Source organism: Mirounga angustirostris, unplaced genomic scaffold (genome assembly GCF_029215605.1).
Source record: "Mirounga angustirostris isolate CCGP_5_RB_7025 unplaced genomic scaffold, mMirAng1.0.hap1 SCAF_1, whole genome shotgun sequence".
Classification (NCBI taxonomy): Eukaryota; Metazoa; Chordata; class Mammalia; order Carnivora; family Phocidae; genus Mirounga; species Mirounga angustirostris.
In genome coordinates, this window is record NW_026991709.1 from 15,824,886 (window position 1) to 15,845,839 (window position 20,954).

Sequence of the window (20,954 nt, forward strand, 5' to 3'; positions counted from 1 at the left end):
CATGTCATCTGCAAACAGAGACAGTTTTACTTCTTTCTCATCTTTACACTTACTTCTCTTTCTTGCCTTATTGCAATAACTGAATAGTGACAGTGGTGAGAGCCGGCATTCTTGCCTTATTCCCTTATAAGGTAAGTTTTTGATATTTCACCAATTAAATATTATGTTAACTGTAGGTTTTCTAAGATGAGCAATTGATGGGCAGAAAAGGAGGTGTAGTTACTACCCCAGTTAACTTAGGGCTCATATAAGAAATTCAAAGGGAGAAAAAGCAGAGTGAAAATTCCCCAAAATTCCTCAAAGAGTGAAACTCCCAAACTCACTCAGCCTCCTCCAAGGGCACGCTTCATTCCTACACCACTTTCTAAGTATTCACCCAAGACATCCTAGGATCCCAAAACCAGGGGCTGTAGATAAGAAGGGCATAGAGTAGTTATCAGAGGCCACTGTCAGAACCACACAAACATAGCGCCTATGTGCTCTAGAGATCACTAGGGTGGACAGCACAGAAGAGCATTTTATAGTTTGATGACAAACCCTGCCAGCGAAGCAAGGTACTTTATATCTCTCTGACATTTCCTTTATTTTTTGGTAAAGTAGGGACAAGAATACTACTTTCTGTTAGGAGGATCAAATGAAAACATAATGTTTTCAGAACCGTGCCTGGCACATAATGAATGCTCAATAATTAATTGTTAGCTATTATTTGAATCTGATGCTAGAAAGGTTTGAGTGGCATAAGGCGACACTGAAACTCTAGTTAAAGAAGTGTAATAGCACACTACTTAGCTTTCCAAGGCCCAGTATTGACACAGGTATAATAATATGGACACTGTTAATTGGTTTCAACTTTCAGAATAGACAAATAATGGAAGACTTAATTACAGCTATAAAATGGGATATAGACATTATTAATCTCGACAAAATGAAAGTAAAATGAACAGGCTGGGAAATGGAATCAGAGAGAACTGAAAGGAAAACTGGTATTTCTATCTGACTTATAATGTTGACTCAAAAGATACCTCAAAAAAAAAGAGGTACTTCCTTAGATTAATGAGGTCAAATTCAAAAAATAAAATAAATTTGGGGGCTGTGGAGGTGATCAAGAACAGAAATGAAATAACAGATTATAAATACAGGTGGGTATAAATACAGGTGATGATAGAAGCAACAAAATCAATATCCATAGTAAAAGGAAGTCAACAATGTCTTAGGTTCATAAATAAACTGAAGTCTAAACATCTTAGAGATACACAGGTAACTACCAAAAAATTAAATAGCAGAAATAAAGATGAATATTATCTATGAAGCAGAATTAGGGGTGTGATGGGGTGAAAAGATGGGATGGCTTCATGATAAATCTTTCTGTATTTTTTAAATCAAAAACAAGTATTACTTTGACTAAGTACATAAACTTAAAAGAGATTTAAATAGTAAACAAAAATATTAAAATTTAGTTAAGTCTAAATTGTTGATGACTTGGTTGTGAGCCTTGTATTTTTTGAAGATTTTCCAAATAGAAAAGAAATTTGATAAAGAGGAAAATCAACCTTTAACTAACATTTTACATTATTTTGACAAAACTAGGAGAAGGGAGGGTAAAGAAATATAGTAAGATTTCTTATTTGGGATCAATGTTATACATACGATTTAATATTTTATACTGATAGCGATACCAATTGATATAGATTCTTTAAAAAAATTGAGGGTATCTTTTAAAGAAACGAACTGTTGAATGGCCAAACCACTAGAACCTTACAAAATCTGATGAAATTTATTTTATTTCCACCAGGAAAACTACTCACATAATAAAATTTTGCATTTGCTTTTGGTAGAATTGATAAGTGAAACCATGAGCCGATGCTTTGAGAAGACCAGCAAAATTGACAAATTTCTGCAGTCTCACCAAGGAAAAAAAAAAAAAAATGAATACACAGCATTTGCATTATCACACAAAACATACTCTAATGGCTCTTCTCCCAATACCCTTCTATCTACAATAAAATTCTCTGCTCCCCTTCATAGAACTCCCCTAAAGAGCCATTTACATCCATACTATTTTCACTTCCCTCTCTTCCCAATTTCACTTGGGCCCACTAAAACCAGGCCTTTCCCCCTCCATTCTATGGAAACCACTGCTAAATGGCAAATTTTCAGTCTTCTTATATAGCACCTCAGCAACATTCAACAGGTTGATCATTCTCTCCCTGAAATCCTTTCTTCACTTGGCCTCCAGGATACCATAATCCTGATTTCCTACCTTATTGACAGCCATCTGTCAATTTTCTTTGATGAATTATCCTCCTCTTCTAAATCTCTAAATGCTGGAGAGCCCAGGGCTTAGTCCTCAGATCTCTCCTCTTCTCTGCACACATTTCCTAGATGAACTCATTCAGACCCAAAGCAAGGATAGGATCACTCATGGACCTACTGTACACTCTCTTAATTATATTTGGTCTAATATCAACAACTCTCTTGAACTTCATATTCACATTTAACAAGTCCAAAAGAAACCTTGGTTCCCCCATCTCTAGTTAGAATGTATGTCAAAATATTAACAGTGGTTACATCCAGGTAATTTGTTTCTGCATTCAAATTCTTAACTATAAATACATATTACTTTATAATCAGAAAATGAATGGATAAAGAAGATGTGGTTCATATATATAATGGAGTATTACTCAGCCATCAGAAAAGATGAATATCTACCATTTACACTGACATAGCTAGAACTGGAGGGTACTATGCTAAGTGAATTAAGACAATCAGAGAAAGACAGTTATCATATGGTTTCACTCATATGTGGAACATAAGGAATAGTGCAGAGGGCAATAGAGGAAGGGAGGGAAAACTGAAGGGGAAGAAAGGAGGGAGGGAGACAAACTATATGAGACTTTTGACTCCAGGAAACAAACAGCACTGCGGAAAGGGAGATGGGGGAGGGGAGGGGAGATGGGGTAACTGAGTGATGGGCAATAAGGAGGGCATGTGATGTGATGAGCACTAGGTGTTATACGCAACTAATAAATCATTGAACATTATATCAAAAACTAACGATGTACTATACGTTGGCTAATTGAATTTAAATTTAAAAAAGAAAAATGTTAAAATAGACAACAACTATAAATGAGACAACGTGTTTTCATTAAAAATGCAGTTGACATTTCAACTATCTTGAAGGCTCCCAAAGAGTCAATTCCAAAGAATGCCAAATACTTTTTCCTCTTTTATAATGGATATTTCCTCCAGTCATCAGTGGCACTGGTTTGTCACTTCGTGTGAAGTTCATGGGCAACTCTATAACACAGTAGCCTCCACTGATATCTTCACAGTAATCACGAAAGAATAAAAAAAACTGTACAGGACTCTAAAATAAAGGATGATTTAATGTGGAAAAAGAGAACTCTGTTACTGGAAAATAAGGGTGAAGGATCCATCAAGTCAGGTCTAGCTATTTAAACAAGGGCAAATGTGCATCCATTAGACTTAAGTAGGTAGGCTCCTAACCTAAACCTATTTTGTCTCCAAAGGACTTTAAAGGGGGTAAAGAGCTAAACAAACACACAGAATTATGAAATGCAAAAGAAAAGCCAGTTTAGGTTATTTTAACACTACCAGCAGAATTATATTGGAAAGAACAGCAGTACTAGGATACAATTAGAGCTTCGCCAGTATTACCAGGTGTGTGATCTGTAAGCTACCTGACTTCATGCTTCAGGTTTCCCACAAGAAAAACAGCAACACTTACTCTAAGGAGCGGATGGTTTGGTGCATTTAACAGCACAGTGTTTGGCACAAGATCATTAAGATTTTATCATTATTATTGCCAGCATTATGCAAATGACCAATAGAAAACTATTTTAAAAGGTTCTACACACCCAAGAATTAAGTTACAAAATGCAGAGACTCCTAAATCTTGGAAGAATAAAAATTTAGTAAACCTAAGATCTCAACAAGGTAAAAAGAAAACATTAAAACTGGAAAGTCTGCTCAAGATAATTGCTAGTTGCACAGAACGAAAGCATTTCTAATTAAAAGAACACATTCATCCCATATGACCCGCTCCCCGACTTCTGTTACAGATGCAGAAACTGAAACCCTGAGGGGGATCAGTAACTTAAAGGCTGGAGAGGTCTTCTGCCCCCTAATCCGAATAGTACACTTCAGCTCACATGCATGACTGACCTCAGTGGCACGTGTGTGTGTGTGGTTTTCTGGGCGGGGGTGGGGGGCGGGGGGGTGAAGGTGAAAAGAGATGGAAGAATAAGGAATAGAGGGGAATGCCTCAAGTACCCTGTGTGTGATGAGAACAGTGTTAGACTAAAAGGGCATTCAGGAATAGCAAATTTCCTTCTATTATTCAATATTGGTTAATTAATTTCTGATTAACACTTCTTGGATTACATAAACAGTCTCATATATCATTAAAAGGAGTCTAACATTAAACCATGCTGAACTAAAGTCAAAGTCTGTAGTTATACTCGACTATCTGTGGAAAATTCAAGGACAGAATGCTATGAGGTATTTCACTAAAACTTATTTTCAATACAGAGTATTGAGTGTTCATGTCCTACATTCAAATGCAATACTATAAATTCTTCATATGTCATTTTGTTTTCAAACTATAAAAAGTATAACCATGATCCAAATTATTTATTTCTGATTGCCTAGAGGAAACGAAAGTCCTAAAACTAGATCAAGGTCAAAATGACTCTGTAGGTCTAACAGTTAACACATATAATATGCAAAGTAACTGAGGGGGGAGGGGGAGACAAACAACAACAACAAAGTGCCTTCAAATTCCCAACCTTAAACATCATCTTGCTCCAACTCATAATAAATTTGAGTTAAAAAAAAAAAAGGATTAAAAAAGTTAAGTAATAATTTTAATTAAATAAGGCAGCAATTATAGGGGAGCAATTAGAATATTGCATGAATCACAAATCTGAAATTTTTTAAAGTAGGGTATGAAACTGTAATGCTTTATTTAAAAACAACCTGATCCACTAATCCCTGACAGCCACCACAGTGCTACAGTATCTCAATATACACAGGCAAACTAAAATGTTTAAATCCCTTTCTTGTTATTTTATTAAGTTAACTTGGAAGTCAAAATTACCATTTCTAAATGGGGATATCCAAGCTGTAGACCTTCCACCTAAGCCCTCATAGCCACTTTCCCAAAGATAATAATTACAAGACTTTGTCAAATAAGTAAATATGAGGTCTATTTAAAAAAAAAAAGCTGAAATACTTCTCAGTACAAATATTATTTAAGGAACACTAAGTAGGTAAAAACTATTGCTTTTTACCTGAGGCAATTATTTTGGCAGTATAGTCTTTCTAAATTCTATCCAAAAAATTAATACCATTTTAAAACCCTACCCTAACTATCTATATCACAGCCTCTTAGTTATTATTAAATAGGAAAAACTATTAGCAATTAATTTTTACTTTGTGAATTTACAACACTGTTTATGTACTTATTTATTTGCCTTTCACATAGCATGAAGAACGCTATTTAAACTTTAAGTGGCCTTATTCTTGAAGTCCGAAAAGAGTAACAAACTGACCACGGGACCACTTTCCTTCCTACTAGGGGAATGTGTGTGTAGAGAAAGCGAGATGCTCCTGTAATTCAAGAGTTTGGTTTCCAAAGAATCCTGCCCATCCAAGCAGGCATTCTATCGAATCAACCATTCTATTCAAGCCAAGCTAGCCTCACCACTCAGAAGAGCCACAGATATCAAAGGTGGACATGCCCTGCAGATTAAGAGAGAGAGGGATTCTCTTGGTATAGATACAATCAGAAGCTACAAAATATAATTATATATTCTCTTTCCCTGAAAATATTAAGAAATGACAGAGAACTTTAGAACTGTTAGAGTACTGAAAGAAATATATTCCTTCATAGTTTTTTGGTAAAATGGGCATTTTAAAATTTTTAAATATTTTTAAATAAAATATTTAATCTGAGTGTAAAGGTTAAGACTTGATCATGGTAGGAAATATAGTAAGATAAAGGGGGGGGGAGTCACCTAAAATCCCAAATCCAAAGACAACCACATTTCTTTTTCTACTCAGAAGTATGTGTCTGTGTGTAGAGATGGCTTAAGTAGTAGGCAAGGATGATACTGATCACTCAACACCATTCATCATCTCATTTTCTAACCAAACCCTGACTGCGTTCACAAATCTACTTTCTACCTGAGGCCCTGTGTTTCTGGGGAAGCAGATCCCAGTCCCAACTAACATGAATAATGACCCATTTAAGCTAATCACAATGGTCTCATTTTCCTTGATATTGACTCATTTGGGCATGGTAAGCCCATGAACAGAGAGGAGAGGGTCAGGATGGCATGTATTATGAGGCTTTTGGGAAAGGTTTTACTTAAGAGACATCCCGGGGGGGGGGAAAGGTCTTCTTCCAAGGAACTTCGTCACTGACTTCTGACATTTGAACTTGTAGCAGCCATCTTGCAACCATAATAGGAACTAGCCAAGAACAAAAGACACATCCTGCATCTTCAACCTTTTCCCACTGACATTTTTTTTAAATACACATATACACAAACACACACCCTTCCTGACCCAACTTCCCCCTACTAAAATCCCTCTTCTCTACTCTTCTTCAATGCTAAGCTTCTCCGAAGAGATGTCAAAACAAGCTGTTTCCTCTGCATTCATCACTGACATTCCTAAGGCCTTCCTGATTTCCTAAAACTTCGGTTTCTTACATTCTGTGGTTCCCAGGCACATTTTACATGTTGCTATTAAAGCAAGTAACACACGCTATAGCAATGGTTTGTCTGTTAGGAACTTGTAAAAAGTTCTATACTGCCAATATCTACAGAAGTTCCTGGCATATAAAGGCATAAATATTTGTTTCGTAAATCAAATGTAAACCCAATACCTAATACAAAGGCATACCACAAATGCTGAAATGAATTTACCAACCCTACTATCTATACACACCGAAAGCTGATTATGTGTTCGTGTTTAAGTTTGAGGAGAGGAGCAAATGCACAGGAAGATAAGAGACCAAAGCGCCTTGAAACTTAAAAACACAATTATGCTTTACTCTCCGGAGATAAGACAGCTGCTCAAAGTTAACTCAGTGGAGGGACAGGGCAAGGGCCTGAGAAGCAAAGGCAGGTAATGCTAGTCTCTGAGTTCTTCTGCCACGGTGTGCACGGCCACCAACCTGCTCCAGGGAGGAAAAGGTGTCCCAACTCTCCTGGGGTGGGGAAGAGACAACAAACCAGGCCAATGACAACAGACATGCCAGGAGAGGCCAAACACATTTTTTAAAAACCCAAAGAAATATATCTAGAGTTTAAACAGCACTTGTGACAGTCCCTTACCACAAAGAGACCATTAAATAGGCCAAGTTATAGTAGCTACAGACTCATCCCTGTCTATCATTTCCTTTGATTTCTCTGGATAAAGGTTGGGAATGAAAGCATGTAACCCTATGCGGCTGGGCAAAATGCTTTCTACTTCAAAAGTCTTTTACTAATGTGGAAAAATGATTTAAGAAGTCAATGGATATTTTTCTTCTCCTAATTAAGTGATAAATCCTATCTGTAGGAAAACCCTGAGCCATGCTGGGAATACTCCTCAGAAAAATAGAGTAAATAAGGAAATGTTAGGTTCTTTGAAAATGAAAAGTGTCTTGGGCCAAGACTTGATAACCACTTTACATTTTTGAAAAATAATATTTAAGTGCAAAATACACACTAATAAAATTACTGATCTTACTGAAAACTACTTACTCCAAAATGACAACCTAATAATTATAACCTCATAAATCTATTCAAAGACTAATAAATCTTTTATAGACATATTTTATAACAAACTCTCTAATGGATAATTTCCTTCATTGATTTAGCTGACTTCCAAAAGATGCTGGCACACTTTAAAGGAGGAATAAGGCATTAAGCATATGAAGATACCAGTAAATAGGAAGTTGAGTGGGTGCATATCCCCATTTCTTCAACAGGACCCTAAGAGTTCACCTCTTAGGCCAAAAACACTTCCCCCTTAGAATCCTGAAAGCAGACAAGTCAGTAAAAAGATCAATGGGGAAAAAAGGCAATAGAGAGGGGCAAAATATTTCCCTCACCACACTATTTAGTCTATTACCATGCAGGTAGGATATTGTTGATGTCCAGGCTACAAAGAAATTGAAAAATGAGTCCATTATATAAAAGACTTTTTAGTGTAGGGCGCCTGGGTGGCTCAATTGGTTAAGCGACTGCTTTCGGCTCAGGTCATAATCCTGGAGTCCCTGGATCGAGTCCCGCATCCCGCTCCCTGCTCGGCAGGGAGCCTGCTTCTCCCTCTGACCCTCCCCCCTCTCATGTGCTCTCTCTCTCTCATTCTCTCTGTCTCAAATAAATAAATAAAATCTTTAAAAAAAAAAAAAGACTTTTTTTAATGGGGGATGGGGAAATGGAGTATAACTGTCCACTATGACTGTGACCCAATCTAAGAAATAACAAAAAAAGTGGAAATAACTTCATCAGATAGAAGCTGGGAATAATAACTTTACTACAAAAATATTCTTTTGAATGAGTTTCCTAAGGCATTAAGAAAATTATTTACTTTTAAAAGAACATGATTTACATACAGGTTCAACTGCATTAAGGTAACATTTTCTAAATTGTGCCAGTACTGAGAAAGGAACCATCAGCCTGCCAACTTCACAGCATGCCCACTGTGCTCCTACAACAATCATTAACAACGAAGATTCTGGCAACTCCTATTTCTTCCTTATGTTTGCTTTGGGGCGATTTTTATTACCCTATTAATATTCTCTAAACTGTCCCTGATCCTAAATACAACAAAGGATCTGTTCTAGAGGAGTGAGGATATGAAGGAAAAGTATTAGATACATAGGAGGTCTAACATCTGGACAATCCAAATTACATTTCGCTCAATTCAATTCTAAGTCAATTACAAGGTGAAAAAGAAGTCACAAGACAAATTTTCTATTTCAGGAGATGAACTAAAAGAATGACTAAATCCAGCTGCTTCCTCAATACTCATACCAATAATGAAAACAGAAAGAATTTTAAATGATCAAAAGTTTCAACTTACACATTTAATGTAACTTAAGAGGTACAGCAAATAATGTTCTCTCCTTCACTCCTTTCAAAAATTCCCAAGTTTGAAAACCACAGAACTAAAATGAATCCATACCATATCCACCAGTGCAGCAACCGAAAGTTTGCAGAACACAGCCAAGGCACATTCAGTGTTCCATGGGAGATAAAACAGAAGATATGTTATCTTCATCATCAAGAAACTCACACTCTGGAGAGCCTGGCTGGCTCAGTCGGAAGAGCACCTGACTCTTGATTTCACGTTGTGAGTTCGAGCCCCACATTGGGTGTTGAGATTATATACATACATAAATACATAAACAAATTAAAAGAAACTCACACTCCAGCCTAAAGGATGGTCAGAATGTTTGACACAACCTTTCTGAATGACCTAGAGGTACAAGGAGCCATGTGATAAACATACCCATTGTTTACTATGGCTAATTTTTCTATCTTGGCGTAGGCATGTCATTTAAAGAAAATATAATACTTAAAAGTAACTGGCAGGTATATTTACCTTCCAAATGTTCCCCAAACACTGCTTGGGAGTGAGAACTAAGAAATGAGTCTGCCCTGATATTAATAAGCAAGGACAGAGTGCACAGGTTACTAAACCTGCCAGACCAGAGTCCTCAACTATCACATACAGAATAGACCAGATGCAGAATGGAAAGTGTTTTTATTTCTTCAAAAGCCAATTTCAATTAACTGGTGATGAGCACCTCCAGGCCTTTGCTGAGATGGTTAGATCCTTTTAGTAAAAAGCCATATTCTGTGTTCCTTGCCCCCAGAACTTGGGTGTTTGAGTTGCTCTTACTAACATCAGAATGTTCACTGGAGTCGGGCACCTGGGTGGCTCAGATGGTTAAGCGTCTGCCTTCGGCTCAGGTCATGATCCCAGGGTCCTGGGATCGAGTCCCGCATTGGGCTCCCTGCTCCTTGGGAGCCTGCTTCTCCCTCTGCCTCTCTCTCTCTCTCTCTCTGTCTCTCATGAATAAATAAAATAAAATCTTTAAAAAAAAAAAAAATGTTCACTGGAGTCGTTTTTCCAGCAGCAGCAACGTGTTGCACATCCACATGCTCTCTTCAGTCTTCTTTGTGATCAATGGTTGCAATTCAGTTCAAAGAAGCTACAAAGTGTGGCTGTGTAACTGAGCACTTCCCTGATTGTGAACAGATAGTAACACCTAACATGTATTAATGTTTAAGATGGAGCCAACACTTAACACGTATTAATGCATTTAATGTCCAAATAGTCTCTAGGATATACATTCCATCATCATCATCCCCATTTTGCAGATGAGAAAAGGAGACACACCTAGGTGAAGCAACTTGCCCAAGGCTTTAAAGTGGGTAAGTAATAGAGCCACAACTTGACCAGAGGCAGTCTGGCTCCAGATCTCCCACTCTGAACCACTTTGCTGACTGCTGCTCTGTAAGCTGCACATTGACCAAACCTACAACTTCAGTTCTGTTAATGCTTTCCACGGAGAAAGCCAGAAGTCCAGGTTTCATGGTGGTGTAAGTCTATATTTTATCTGCAGTTCTGAAATGCTTACTCTCTTCAAGGGGCCTGGATTCTGGTAAAGAGTACTCAATTTACCCATACCTTGGGCTTTGGTAGATTATTGGGCGTATTTTTTTAAATCGAAAATTTCCTAAGTCATGTATTCCACCACATAAAATACACCCTCCATTTAACAGAACCCTCATGAAATGCAAGTTTTCAGGTTAAAGCAATGTTCCCATTAACAGAACATTAGTCAGAAAATTGGAAGAAGCTGATTCCTAAAACAAGTCTTGGAGACATCTATACTGTGAAGAGAATTTCTGACTAGTCATTTTACAGAACTTTGCAATCATTATTCTAAACATCATTTCTCACAATACAGGAATGTAGAAGGCATATGGCCTATGAGTTTAACTGAATCTTAGCATACTTAGAAGTTGATTTTCTACATACACACATTCTAAGGGGGGAAAAACCACTTCCCAAGTGATTTGCTGAATATGTAGTCTTTATTAATCCTTACTAAAGCAGATGTAAACTTGCCCCCCCAAAAAAATGACTTCAAGGAGTAAGAGAACAAAATAACTTTTAAAAGAATTTGTTATATACAAGTCATACTCCAATGTGTAAATTATCTTCAGGTGCTCCCAGTGCACCCTTTTCCATATTACTACACTTCAGATCATATACATTAAACAAACCAACCACCTGGCTTGTCTCCAAATTCAAAATATATGGTATCCTATGTAAAGAGCAGCTCTGTATTTTTTAATTTCCATTCCTGATATCAACAATGTAATAAATTTACATTCAAGTTTCGAATCTTTAAAGTACAGCATAAAAAGAATAGAACTACATATGCAATAAAAATTAAATGAATATTAAGAACATTTTGAAAGAATGCTAGCTCTTAAGAGGAAATCAGAAGTTTAAAAAAATACTCCAGTTGCTGAAAAAATGTTACTGGCTGTGGTTTAAATTCTTTATGTTCCCCAACAGGAAAAGAGGAGCAGGTACCCACATTATATAACATGTATGTACTACTATTCATCTGTATCTTGAAGCTTTCTTATTTTACATAAAATTAAAATTTTAAAAACCAAAGTTTTAATATTTTCTTCCAAATGAATCATCTGGCACCCCACCTCAGAGACCCTAATACCTATAAAAAATTCATGATTTCTAATCTCCGATAGTCCCACACTTAGAGGAACAAAATTAACCACTTTTCCATTTATAAATTGTTTTAAGTGAATTACCATCAATAAGAATTAGTCATTCTTTGACCACAGGTTAAGGGCCAGTCCCCACCCCACCACTTCCACATTTTCCATTCCTAACTTTGTTAACAATGGGAGCTGGCTGGTGAGCTTGGGTCATTTTTAAAGCAAGAAGTAGTGATCTAAGATGTAAATACACTCTAGCACCATAATTAAGAGAATGAAACGTGTATATATATATGGTTTACCTTTCATTAGACAGCTCTTTCTAGACTTGACCCACTGTGACCTGCCAATTCTCCTTACCCTTGCCTCTGCCATCAGAAACTACTACTGTATGCATGAAAAGCCAAGGGCCATGAAAACCAAGAGGAAGTCTCCCGTGTTCTCACAAAAGAAGTTTTTATGAAGAACAAATTAAGTTCACTTTTTGAAATGTATAAACCACATAACAACAAAACCACAAGAGGGAAACAAAAAACTAAGTACGGTAAAGGTAGTAAATATTTTTATGACAATCCTGTTACTACATTACTCCTAGCTGTAAATTTCTTCCTCGGTTTTAGCTCTCTCCAGCACAAACTTATTCTCAGGCAGTGGGTCATGAGGCCACTCTGTGTTTAAACACAACCTCAGCACCACTTGGCCACTTCCTAAGACTGCTCTTGCACTTCATCCACTCATTACCTGTATCAAAACAGACAACCCTTCAGCCCTCTGAAGCAACCCCTCTTGAGCGCTCCTTGGCCTTGTATGGTGGAGGCATGTGATAAGCATATCTGCACCAGCTGTTCTTAATTACCTCTCAGGCTGGGTGAATGACTCAGCAAACCAACTTTTTTAAGGAGTCACCCTACCTTGTTATCCAACCAACATATTGAACAATGGTAAACCACTAGACCCAGCCGTGTTAAACAACAATAACACACCATGCGATGCAATCACTAAACCAAAGCCATCCCACTCCAAGCTGACTCACCAAGAGTCCTTTTCTCCCCAGCTTCTTTAGCCAAAGACAGAAGTGGCAAGTGCCTTCAAGCCCAACCCAGCCCAGCCCTTGCACCACCACCCAAGACCAGGAAGAAGCCAGCCTACCTCTTCCCATTTCTCTGCTTGACCATGTGAAGAGCTCAAGTGCTCGGTCACCAACACGTCCGGTGCCCCCGCTCCCCGATCTTTCTGGACTGCTCTAAATGCAAAGCCTCCGGATATAAAGAGCGTTAAAGTATATGAACAAAGCCCCAGGAGTGGCATCCACCATGGGTAACAGTCCCAACACTGATACAGTTCTCCAAATAGATAAGCATCCCTACAAAACAGCCTTTGTTCCTTCAAGCATCGCACAGTAGCTTGCTTTTCCCACACACGTCTTCCACGATTACTACTACACTATACCTTAATCAGCCCAAGTTTAACGCAGAAGGCTCACTGCACAAAGGCATTCCGCACAATGCTACTCAGTGACATAAAACCGCCGCGCAAGAATGAGAAAGCAGTGGCACTCGGACTCCATTAGACCAGCACAAAGCTGGTGTCTCGGTCATCAGCGCCCACCCTCACCACACTGTGGGAGTCTTAATTACAACGCGTGGGCAAAACTCCAACAAAGGGAGCTCCGGGATGTCCGCTCCTCCAAACCAATCCTGGCTCAACCCGGCCCCGCAAGGTGGCACTTCTGCTCCAGCCACGACCTCGGCCATTCTTAACGTGACTCCACGCGCCGCAGACACCAGGCCAGGCAGACCGGAGGCAAGCAGCTCGCGGGACGCGGCGGCTGCCGAGAGTGGTAGGAGGGGGCGGGAGGACGATACGGAGCCCGGGCCGGCCGCGCGGGCGGTGCTGATGTGTCAGTCCGGGCGGGCCGCCGCTAGGAGGGCCGCCCCGCGGCCCCGGGCGCTTCCCCGCCCCCCGCCCCCCCGCGCCCCCCGCGCCGGCCCCGGGGGAAAGTGCAGCGCGGGCCGGTAAACAACAGCGGGGCCGCGCGCCAGCAGCCCTGGGCGCGGGCAGGTCGCCCCTTCCGGCGGCCGAGGCCACTTCCAGGAAGAGGGGCCGCCGCCGCCCCCCGCCCACAAGGCCGCCGCCCGCCTCCCCGCCCCCCCGGGTCTGCCCGCGGGCGGCCCCTCGCAGGCGGGCAGCCCGGACCGCGTGCCGCCGCGCCGACCCTGCCGGGAAGGACGCGACGGACGCCGAGCCACTCACCAGAGCCGAGGCGCCGCGCGGCCCGACTGACGGCAGCGAGCGAGCCCGGCGGGCGGCGCGGGCAGCGGTCAGGTGACTCACTCCCTCCCCGCGGCCGTCCGCCCCCTTTCCTCCCCTCCCTCCCCTCGCTTCTCCTCCCTCCTCACCCCCCTCCGCCGCCGCGGCGGCTGCCGCCACCTCCCCGCGCCGAAACTCCGCCCGCCGGAGGCCCCGCCCGCCCGCGGCCCTAAGCCCCGCCCCCACGGAGGCCCCGCCCCCGCCCGAGGCCTCAGACGGCGGGTTGGGGCCGGCCTAAGCCCCGCCCCCGCGGAGACCCCGCCCCCGCCCGAGGCCTCAGACGGCGGGTTGGGGCCGGCCTAAGCCCCGCCCCCGCGGAGACCCCGCCCCCGCCCGAGGCCTCAGACGGCGGGTTGGGGCCGGCCTAAGCCCCGCCCCCACGGAGGCCCCGCCCCCACCCGAGGCCTCAGACGGCGGGTTGGGGCCGGCCTAAGCCCCGCCCCCGCGGAGACCCCGCCCCCGCCCGAGGCCTCAGACGGCGGGTTGGGGCCGGCCTAAGCCCCGCCCCCGCCCGAGGCCTCAGACGGCGGGTTGGGGCCGGCCTAAGCCCCGCCCCCACGGAGGCCCCGCCCCCACCCGAGGCCTCAGACGGCGGGTTGGGGCCGGCCTAAGCCCCGCCCCCGCGGAGACCCCGCCCCCGCCCGAGGCCTCAGACGGCGGGTTGGGGCCGGCCTAAGCCCCGCCCCCGCCCGAGGCCCCGCCCCCGCCCGAGGCCCCGCCCCCGCCCGAGGCCTCAGACGGCGGGTTGGGGCCGGCCCGGATCCCGGTGGCAGTGGCGGCTGCAGGGGCTGTCCTCGCCCGAGGCCCACGGGAGAGGTCGTGAGCGGGGACCGCGCCGGCCCGGAGCAGACTCCGGGGGGTGGCGACGGCGGGGTCCGCGCACGGCTCCCCTTTTCGAGCACACCGGCCGCCTGAACGGAAAGGCCACCGAGGACCACCTCCTCCTCCTTCCCAAGTGTGGGCAGAAAGGAAAAGGCTGACAGCCTCCTGGCCCCAAGTGTTGCCAGGACGCTCGGAATTGAACGAACCTGCCCATAGCCCAGAGTCTGGCGGACAACAGGGGGTCCCTTCCCAGACCCCTCCCCTGCCATCCCTTAAGGGTGGCTGGGCGCCCAGGTCCGCAAGGTGGTTTGAGCTTGATGGTAGGATGTATCGAGTGCATCCAGGATTTTGTGGAAAGCATCTGGCAGCCCTACTTCTTTCTGACAAAGAAAATGAGGGCGTCCGGCTAACAGGTGTTTCCCTTTAGGCTGTGGCTGCCAGGAAACTTGGAGCCAGGTTCAGCGCCTAGTGGTGTCAGCCGGCCCCGCTCGAGCCCTGGTCGGGCTTTCCTCCTCCGGTGCTTGTTCCAATTGTCAATTTTAAAATTATGTTCCCAAGCCATTTAGCACCTCTGGAGTGCAAAGCACTGTCGTCTTCGAAAAGATACACACGGGGCAAAGCCCAAGCTTATCAATCTAGAGAGAAAACTGAGACTGTGCCAGGCAACCTGATTGGAGTTCCGATGGTCTGTGTGAAGGGATTTTGCTGTCGGCTTTGAGTTCAAGTGGAGAGAGAAGAGGCGATGGAGAGAAATTGGTGGCTGGACAGCCGCAGCACCAGGGTGTGTGGACTCATTCTTGGACACAGGAAGACAGCCCTGGAGCTCCCAGGGCAAAAAAAAGGTTACCAAGATAATAAAGTCAGGTATTATCACTAACGTGACTGCGTGTGTACTTACAGGTTAGGGACAGTTGAGTTTTATCCGGAATACATGAGAAAGTGACAAGTGCAAGGAGTGAAGTGATTCACTATGACTTCAAATCAGGGCAGGAGGCGACACTGCATTGGGTCTTAACTGGGAAGAATGGGGCTCTGCAGTATACAACATGCTCTTAGTCCACAGGTAGGAGGCAGATGGCATTCCAGACTGCCAGAGTTCAGGTATATTTGGGGTACAAATGTACGCTGAGAAATGAGGAAAGAACACAGACCATGAAAGGCTTTGGGTTATTCCACATGCGAGAGTTTTTAAGGCTTCACTCTCCTTCCACCCTAAGCCAATGAAATTATATTCATCTTTCCTCCCACACTTTTACAGTTTCTTCTAGATAACAGATCCTCCCCTTTGGGAGGAACTCTTCCTTCTTTAGATGATTGTGGTGATATTTTCTAGCACAACCTCTGATATGCTTCGTTATTTGAAAAGTCTTACAGATGTGTTGAGGAGACCAAGACAGCTAAGAATGACTCTCCAGTTTTAATGTGAGAATCTCCGGGGTGCTTGTTAAAAATACAAATTCCTGGGCCCTGCCCCAAAGATTCTGATTTCATAGGTCTAATTAGTACCCAAGGATCTGCATTTTTAATAGTGACACTGTTGGTCTTCAAACCACACTTGAGAAGTACTGAGTTAGAGCTTATGGTGTGTAGTAGGGACAGGGTAAAAATTAAATTAGAGAATGAACTAAAACCAAGTCAGAATGGGCCTCATACACTGTTCCTAGAGTTTGGCCTTTATGCCATGGGCTGAAGGGAGTATGTAGAGGTCTCTAAGTCATATGCTTGTTTTTAGAAGCTAATTCCAGAGAACTTCATTCACTCCATTTCTGTTGCTTTAGCTCCTTTTGTCTTTAAAAATTCATGTGCTATCCAGTCAACAAAATTTGGGGGGGGGGTCAAAAAATAGGCTTTAATCTGTGGGTGATTACCAAGATAAATAAACATCGGTCTCACCAACTTGAAAAACTTCCAGTTGACACTTCTTCCCTCCAAAGGGTATGTGATTGAAACCATACCTCCCCTGACCCTGGTTGGGAGATTTTTGTTGAAAATGGACATGTTTTATTAGAAAACAATGAGGACATCCTGGAGCAGCATGGACGAACATGCCCTAGTGTTTAACTGACATCTGAAACAAAGGGGAAGGGGATTTAACCTCCAGCTTGAGATGTGCATAGAGTCTAAGATCAAAACAACGAAAAAAGGCAGATAAAGGAGAAAAAAGAAGACCGTATTGGAGAAGAGCTCAATGGAACAAGGGCCAAACTGGTGACAGTGGTGCTGCCCAGGCACCAGATTTAATGACAACTGAAGTGGTTCGATGGAGAATCCCAGCATGGAAAAATTCTTGTGCCTCCAAAAACCAATCGGACGCCAGAGTGGACTAACGATGGCTGTGAAATTTGTGTCACCCTCCTCGTCAAGAAGGGGAGTTTCTTTTTCATCCCCTAAATTTGTAAGAAGAATCACAACCCCAATGATTAGGGCTTAGAGGGAAGTTCAGATCGATAAGGCAAAATATATAGAAGAGACTTTCATTTTAAGCCTGTGTCAAGCTCTCTGATCTGACACTTAAAATTTCCCACAATTACTGATGGTGCCCCATATTTCCCTCACTCCATGGGATATATTTATATAATGAAGTAGAGAAAGTGTTATTGTCTCAGAAGGTCATGCTGGACATTGTACGTATTATGTAATTAATAAATGAATGAATAAACAAATAAAATTACTGAAGTTACTAAACGTTTGATGCAAGTGCCTTCCTGTGGAGCCAGTGACATTTGTGCTTGTTGCTGAGTCAGAAACAGCACATACAGAGCCTTCAGCCAAGGTCACATGTCTGCAAAGAACAGAGAAAAATCCAGCCTGATGGCTTTGTTATATGTATTTGTTGATGTTGACATCAAGGATTATAGAGCCTGCAGCTCTTGATCTTTTACCTTTAAAATTCATGCAAGTATTAAATTCTACTCCATAATATATTTGTTTTAATAAAAATGTCCTCAAAACTATGTACATATAATATATATAAATGTACTATATATATACTTAGGAAAAGTGATACAGTCGGTAGACGGGCTATATTTTTTTTTATTCTTATGTTAATCCCCATACATTACATCATTAGTTTTAGATGAAGTGTTCCATGATTCATTGTTTGTGCATAACACCCAGTGCTCCATGCAGAACGTGCCCTCCTCAATACCCATCACCAGGCTAACCCATCCTCCCACCCCCCTCCCCTCTAGAACCCTCAGTTTGTTTTTCAGAGTCCATCGTCTCTCATGGTTCGTCTCACGAGGGGCTATATTTTAACTCACCTCTGGCCTATACCATTTTATTCACCTAGAGCAGTGGTCTCAACAGAGGCCAATTTTGCCACCCAGGAAATATTGGTGTTGATAAGGAGGGGCGGGGACGCTACTGATATCTAGTGGAGAGAGGTCAGAGATGCTGTTAAACATCCTACAGTGCACAAGACAGTCCCCATGGATTAAAAAACCTTGTGAATAAGCACACTTTATTCCCCATTCCCAGCAAAGAATTCTCTGGCCCCAAGTGTCAGGAATGCCGAGGTTCGGAAGCCCTGAGCTAGATGTACTCGTGCTCCAATACGAGAAATGTGTATATATCCTTGATAGAGATGAGCTACCGAACTTTCTGTAGCTTCCTAACAGCCAGGTAAAAAGGAAACCTGATCAGTCAGGACTGAGCTAACTGGGGGTTGGGCTGAAGTGACCGCAGTGAGAGAAAGAAGTACTGAAGGCCTAGGGAAGAGAAAATGAGCCCAGGCTGTGAGGACCCTGCCCACCCCCTACACCACCCCACCACACCCATCACAACAACCTGTTCCCCCAGACTGGGCTGCTGTAGGTAGGAAGCACTTTGGAAATGGAGTAGAATTATGGCTGAACTCTGAGATTTAAAAGCTATAAAAGGAGACCTATTGGATCAGAGGACAGATGGGCATATTGCCACAAAGAGATAGAACTGTCACTTGGGGTCGCTGGATTTTCACTATTGGCCACTCCAGACTCCCTCTCTAGTCTTCTCCACCCTGCTCTGTGCTGCAGGATGAAGATCTCTATTCACAAAAACCATGGGTTCCCCTGCTCGCTCGCTTCTGGTTGTATTTGGATAATGGGAGGCATCAACAGGAACATAGCTGTTTCTCTGCCAGGCAATAGATTGGCTGTAGCCATATTCTTCTACCAAAGACCTCAGTTCTTGTCAGGCAACCTTCACCTAGAGCTATAGCCAAAGCAGCATCATTCTAGGAATGAGTGTTATACCTCCCCACTTTGGTGAGAGCCCCGGGATGCACCACTGTCCCTTGGCGGGTTACCTGTCCTCACTCTTGTAAGTGGTCCCATATGTTTCTTGCCAGTTTCCTGACTGATTCACCAGGCCCAGACTTGGGGGTAGCTAGAATGAATATATGAACACATATCAGGAGAGTCAAAAAGGGGAGTTCCTCAAAATGTGAAGCCAAGAAAAGGGAGGACCAGAGGCATAAACACAGGCACACATCCCTTGTGCTGCCCAGGGGGGGAGGGTGCATTGGCCAAGGATACAGTATTTTCTTCCTGAGTACTATTTTATTCCTGAGTACATCGGGAGGAGAGGAGCCGCAGGCTACTGTGGTTTGGTTCCACTAGATTAGCCATCAAGGTCGCCCTACTCACATCCCTCTTTGGTCTCCTTCTAATGATTTGGCTTCACATACATTTGCCTGAGATTGTTTGGTTGGTGAACATTTGGTACACTTGCTGGCAACATTCTCATTGTGAACTAATAAATTATCTTTGTGATCTTCTTCCTGCTCTGCAGCTTTGGGTGAGTGTGCATCCGAAAGACAAACTGACACCAATTATCAGCAGCTCAGGTTCCTGCATCTGCAAGGTCAGAATGTGGGAAGTTTCACAAGGCAAAGCCCAACGTGGCTTGGTCCAGGTGCTAGCTACTTCACAGAAACACTCTGTATGTTCATCATTAGTGACTTCTGGACTGACCTTTAGACCAGGGACACTTTAGTCCCATTCACTTCCCTTTTCCTAAATCCTTTTGGCAGACCTTGCTAGTTGTCTCCCCAATCCCCCTTCTTCCTTTCTAACATGATTCTAATTGTGCTCAAAAACACTTAAAAACACCACCTCAGACTCCATTAGCCATGTGACCTAGCTCTGTTCAACCAGATATAAGCAAACATGCACTTTATGGAAATTCCAGGAAAGCTCTTACTTTCCTGATAACAGAAGAGCAAATCAGCTGGTATGCACTTTTTTACCCTCTGCCCTCCCAGTCAAAAGACTGGAGATGGAGCTCTTTTCTTTCATCCTTGAGGATGAAAACCACAGACTCAGGCTAGCTGAGCAGGAAGCTAAAAGGAAGCTAAAAGGAAGCTCCGATCCTTGATGGCTGCCCTGAGCTGCTGACCAGCCCTTGTTGTGGGGTTCACTTTCTAATCGTCCAAGAGAAAGAAAACCCTATTTGGTTAAGCTTCAGGAGTTCAGTTTCTATTACATGAAGCCAAATACAGTCTCAACTGATACCCCTTCTTCATCTCAAGGCTTTGACAGTTCCCCCCATATCATTCTCTTTAAATGCATGCGCTGAGAACCTCTGCAGGCATGCATCCTAGGTTATGTGGGAATAAATGGATTGTTATGAGCATATGCAACCTGCACACATGACCTTGGAAGCTAGCAAATGAATGGCAGTCAGTAGCAGCATAATAGTGTTGAGAGTAGAAGGGCAAAAAAATAGATCTTATTTATGAAATTATGAAGACTAATATTATTGACTTCAGGACTGCCACCTCCTCTTAGATATAACTAGGTCACAAATAAGAAAACAGAGATGCAGAGAAGCGAGTAAAAATACTCTGATAAAATTCCAGGAAGTGGCTCTTTGAAACATCGGACAGCTGCCAAAAGGGGCGGAAAAAAAAGTTAAAATCTTTCAAAACAATTTCATGGATTTAAGCTCTGCAAAAACACTGGGAGGGCATAAGAAATTACATGGAATTATTCTGATCATTTAAATTCTTCCTCTGTTATTATGCATTTTATAACTGAATAACTAATCAAAAATCTG

The 20,954-nt window shown here is 42.8% G+C and overlaps 1 protein-coding gene and 1 long non-coding RNA gene across 7 annotated transcripts in view; one reads left to right on the forward strand and one right to left on the reverse strand.

The window, feature by feature from the left end:
- BACH1 (BTB domain and CNC homolog 1) overlaps window positions 1-14,168 on the reverse strand; it is a 61,678-nt gene extending 47,510 nt beyond the window's left edge. For 2 of the 6 annotated variants that reach the window (XM_045902577.3, XM_045902575.3), the window contains exon 1: window positions 12,933-13,226. The gene's annotated coding sequence lies outside the window, so the exon portion shown is untranslated. The other 4 variants (XM_045902573.3, XM_045902578.3, XM_054504116.2 and 1 more) reach the window with 4 other exon arrangements.
- On the forward strand, window positions 13,974-15,792 carry LOC123834439 (uncharacterized). The gene is made up of 2 exons (XR_010407796.1): window positions 13,974-14,108; window positions 15,343-15,792. It is a non-coding gene; the product is annotated as an uncharacterized LOC123834439 (long non-coding RNA).
- The last annotated feature ends 5,162 nt before the right edge of the window (window positions 15,793-20,954 follow it).